Below are 4959 nucleotides of genomic sequence, written 5' to 3'. Positions count from 1 at the left end.
TTTAAAAATATGAGTTTGGTAAAGATTATGAAAACATATTGCATTAGCGAAAATTTCCTTGTGGCGTATAAAACAGATGGTTTTACTTTTTACGTATATGCGTCATATTTATCTTGAGTATTTGCAAATGGGAAATAGAAGAGTTGGGGTATAAATGGCAAAGTGTTACCATCTTAAAAATTAAGGGCCTCAGAGTGCTGTGTAACAAACATGGGTATGCATTCATTTTATTTGGTTTTATTCTTCGGTTCCCAGTAAGTGGAAGCTCTGGTGTTTTCCTCCTTCCTTCCTGAGCTCCCCACCATTCCTACCCAACATGGAAGCACAGGAGCAACCCTAAAATAAAAGACAGGCCTTTTGAAAGCTCTTAGCAAAATGTCTACTAGTCCCTTCAGAAAAAATGATCTGTGGCACCACTGTATACTCTTTAAGGTGAGATAAAAACTCATACTCGTTTTACCCAGTTGTCAAGAAATTCTACTCTTCTCTGATGTAAATGTTCGGATTCCATTAATGCCGTGAGAAATACGAAAGGTCGTATTTTAGCCCTTCTTGGCCAGTTTTCAAAGGGTGCTTCGGTGTGAAAGCCATGCGACCATCCGTTAACGTGACAGGGCCTTATCAATAAGCGTTTTTCTGCACCCGTCACAGGCAAATCTGAAGAAGTTCTTCTCCCAAACCCTGGGGATGCCACTCAGAGGCTGTGGCTTCGGTGTCTCGGTGCTCAGTGGGGAAGATGATTTCCATATTTAAAATTTGGGGACAAATGAGAATAACTCTCTTTGCCTTGAAGGGTTAATGCTCTAACCAGCTTCAGATTGGTTCACTCGAATCTTAAAATTACTTTTCTGGTCACGCGCACCGAAGGTCTAAGCATTTGTGAAATGTCTTTTTTTTTTTTCCCTTTCTCCTGATGCTGTTCTCTCTTGGCTGTCTTAATTACACAGGGATTGAGAAACCAAATTAAAATTAGGTGTGGCTGGTAAACAGTGATCACGTTGCATGCTTTTAGCTTTGCCTGTTGGAGTTGCTTGTCCTCGCTGTGGTGCGTTCCTCCCCGCTTTTTTTTTTTCTTCTTTTTTTTTCCAAAGGAAATATCATAAGCTCTTTTAGAAATACTCACAGGAAGTGAGTATCCATATGCTGGTTACTCGCCAGCGACTGAGCGCTGACAGGTGGAGAATGCTGCCACAGCCCTCCCAGATTTATCTGCACGTTTCCCCCCAGAGGATTAAATTCAGGGTGTATAGACCAAAGGGTATTTGTGTGTGTGTGTGTGTGTGTACTGAGGGAGCTACGAGAGGAAATTGGTCATTGTGTGTCATCTTGAGGCACGGTGATTCAAGGAGCTGCAATGGGGTCCGCAAGGCACGTGGCTGCCATCGCTGAGGGTTTTGCTCCCTTCTCAGAGAGCAGGCTGCCTTCTCAAAATTAACGCTCCCCCCACGGCCAACGATTCTTTTGCAATGAATCACTTCCAGAAATGAATAGCCACAGTTTTTTGGAATGAATATTGTGAAATCCCTCGTTTATAGTGGCAGGTTTTCAGTTGGTGGTTTTTATCAGAGAGAATTTCTCAAGATCAAAACGAAACCTCTTCTTTAAAAAGAAAGTACTCTCGATACAGAAAGCAAAAGTATTTCCAGCCTCCTACTGAAGAGCTGTCACAGAAGATCTCCGTACCTAGATTTAGAGATACATGTCTATCTATCTGCCCGAATGAGTGAGTTCTTGGAATTATGGATCCGTTGCTGGTAGCTGGTGATTTCCTAGGCGGAAGGTCGCTAACTACAGGAAACGTTATGTGCGGTGAGTAGGAGGCAGAATCCGAAGGTTATTGCTAAACCAGTGTTCGCCGTCCTGAATCGTGGGTCCAGAGGACTGTTAGGCTCTTAAATATCTCTGCTTTACATGACTTAGTGGATGGAACTGCAGGACCCACGCCTGGAAAAGGGTTTTCAGGACATGGATTAATTGAGTCTTTTGAATAGACTGGTCCTTTTGAGGAGGAAAGATTGTGCTACAAAAGGAAGCATTTTGTTGGGAGGGGTGGCTTTTAGAGGTACGGTTACTTCTATATTTATTTCGACTATCATTTTAGCCTCTTGAGAGAAAGAAAGAAATGACTACGTGGTCTCAAAAGAGAAAAAGTTACGCCACTTCTTTTTAAAGGAAGAAACTTCATCCACATGTTACTCGTAACTGGATTTTTTTTCCCACCTAAATCTTCACAAGGGGAAACTGTCCCGTGAAGAAGACTGACTTCCGGCAGTGCCTGCCGCGTGTCCCATTCAGAGCCTGGGTGCTCTCCCTGGACCCCTGACAGTGCTCCCATCCACGGGGCAAAGACGGGGGATGCAGTCACTGGAAACAGTGAGCGCAGCCTAAGTAACTGCTCTCTCTCCAGAGTGGAGAAGTCGTTTGACCTACTGACTCATTTCATAGGAATTGGGAAAACAACCTAGTGTGGTTTTCAGTGTTAGCCCCGAGGATTCCAAAATCTGTGTGTCTGCAAGTAAGATGAGCTGGAGGAAGGTGATGTTGCCACTTGCTGTTTCTACTTGCCTGTTCTCCTAATGAATTTAATCCCTTGCTTCCAGGACAAGTCTGGCCTGTGCTTGAGAGGGTCCTTTGTGTGACTGCTCGGTGGTGAGTATGGATGACAGCAATGTCTGATTTTCACTAGTTCTTGCTTCTAAATTTCTGTAAATGATAACCTTGTCAAAGAAAAGCTTTAAAGAGCAATTTTTTTCCCTCTGGTACATCTATACTACCTTTCGTATTTACCTTTAGAAAATACTCTGGGTATGGGGATGATTATGAAAAATAACACTACTTGTAGGCAACAATGAACGTTAAGATATATTTTGGAAAAAAGGTATATTTTGATAGATTTTCACAGCATATTGATGAAAAGGTACTTTTGATTTTAACGTATTTCTATTAAGTGATTTTTTGTAATGTTATTTAAAATACAGTATGGAAGATTACAGTGTGTTCCAGCAAAAATAATACAATTACAAATAGTTAATGAAAGGCATATACGTAGTATTTATATACTATGAAAATATACGAAGAAACTTTTTTGATTCCTGATGTTTTGATTTTAAATCAGCGTTACCAAATATGCTAAAGGTATTAAAAGAGGACAAAGAAAGTCTATTGAACTTGAATAAAAGTAGGAACTGAGATATTTGAAGTGATTGATATTTAAAGTGTTAGGTTATTGCCTCTGTATAAGTTTATATATACCGGATCCCCAGATCACACCCTCAAGTTATATTCTTCATTAAGGCAAAAGACGCTTGATGTGTAGTGATTACAGGAGTCCTCGTTCATCTTTGGAGATGGCTGAGTGGAAAGTTGGGTTGGTCAGGCCTGTGCTGTTTGTTCAGTTTATTGTCTAATGTCCGAATGCCTTTGAGTCAGCATTCTTAACCTTTTCAGGGCAGTAGGCCCCGTGGGATGATGCTGGAAGGCATGCGTCCTTCTACCACACTCACACGCAAACACTTGCCTGCATTTTCAGAACATTTTCTGTCCCAGCAAAGCTCATCTCTGGCCCCCAGGTTAAGGACGCCAGTCTAGAGCAAGACCTTACCTGATTCTGCCATTCTTTGGCATTCCAGTAAGAACTGTGATTTCAAAGAGGAGGCAGCCAAGTCAAAAAGGTCTGCTCTGTGGTTGCTGGGCGGGGGTGCAAAGCCTGAGACCAGGAAGAAGGGTGGAGAAAATACGTGACTAATATTAAATAAGTGAAGAGAATGGTTACTACCAGAACCTCCAAACAGATACCACAGAACCCCTAAACATTTAGCCGTGTGTATTTACAAAGTACATTGTGAAGTCCAGGAGAGACTTAAAGACTCAACATTACACAGTTGGGGAGAGTTTGCCTGATGCATAATGAAATCTCTTTTCTTTCTTTTTTCTTCTTTACCATGTATGTTACCAAATTAGGTAGGACAGTAAATCATCAGAACTCCAGGAATATAATATATAACAATTGTAACAAACTGGAAAAGTGGTTCTACATTAGCAAAAGAAATTTGGTGGGCATAGATAGAAGATAGTTTCCTTGAGTACAAAAAAAAAAAAAAACACCGTTAAATAAAAAGATAGTCCTTATTGTCCGCCCACGAAATTTAACTCAATACTGTAAGGCTGTTGTGGAAAAAAACAATAGACATGATTCTTCGGTGTGTCAAAAGGAATGTGGCTTAAAAGTGTAAGAAAATAAGACCTGCATTAGTCAGACTGATTGTTGTGCCCAGTTTGAGTTACATTTGAAAAAAATTGTGAAGAGATGATACAGAAGTTACACACCCTTCTAGCAAAAGAAGGTTTTACTCTGAAAAAGGCTAAAGGATTTCTTGCTGATGGTCTTTAAGTAGTAACAGTCTGATTTATCTTTGTATTCCTGGACCTAACGTGCTGCCTTGCTTTCATTCAGTGGGTTGCAAGTACTTTAAATGACTGTCCTGTGTAGGGACCTTAGTGACACTTCAGTGAAAGGCGTGGCGGGAGTTAATAGATTCAGATAGAACCAGAGATATCATCAGGACATAAGGTGCATAATAAATATATATGTATATTTGGCTGACTAATAGATAAGAAAGACTGTCTCGATTGCCCCGACGATAAAATAGATGAGTGGCTAGCCAAGGGAAGTTAGGAAGTCTTTGGTTGGGCTCTCTTTCAAGACAAGAATAAGTAATTCCACTTTAGATGGCAGAAACATTTATCGATTCATTCAGCAGACACCGAGAGCCTACTTTACCAGTTGCTTACAATCTGGTAGAGGAGGCAAAGGCACAAACCAGATTCACAGTGTATGATTACTGCTGTGGTTGCATAAGGACACTTTGCTGGGGGACCTTACACAGTTAGCCTCCATCCTTGAGGCTTCGTGATGGAGGTGATGTCCTCACTGACCCTTAAAAGGAGAGCTTTCCAGAA

The 4959-nt window shown here is 41.1% G+C and overlaps 1 long non-coding RNA gene across 5 annotated transcripts in view; it reads left to right on the top strand.

Annotated features, from left to right (window-relative positions):
- Positions 1-1127: 1127 nt before the first annotated feature.
- LOC105290210 overlaps positions 1128-4959 on the top strand; it is a 35407-nt gene continuing 31575 nt past the window's right edge. For 3 of the 5 annotated variants that reach the window (XR_002779638.1, XR_002779636.1, XR_002779637.1), the window contains exons 1-2: positions 1129-1809; positions 2601-2649. This is a non-coding gene — a long non-coding RNA (uncharacterized LOC105290210). Of the gene's footprint in view, positions 1810-2600; positions 2650-4959 lie in introns of all 5 variants that reach the window. The other 2 variants (XR_002779639.1, XR_895724.2) reach the window with 2 other exon arrangements.

This window comes from Pteropus vampyrus, unplaced genomic scaffold (assembly GCF_000151845.1).
Source record: "Pteropus vampyrus isolate Shadow unplaced genomic scaffold, Pvam_2.0 Scaffold33, whole genome shotgun sequence".
NCBI classification, from domain to species: domain Eukaryota; kingdom Metazoa; phylum Chordata; class Mammalia; order Chiroptera; family Pteropodidae; genus Pteropus; species Pteropus vampyrus.
This window is presented reverse-complemented; position numbering and strand designations above follow the sequence as displayed.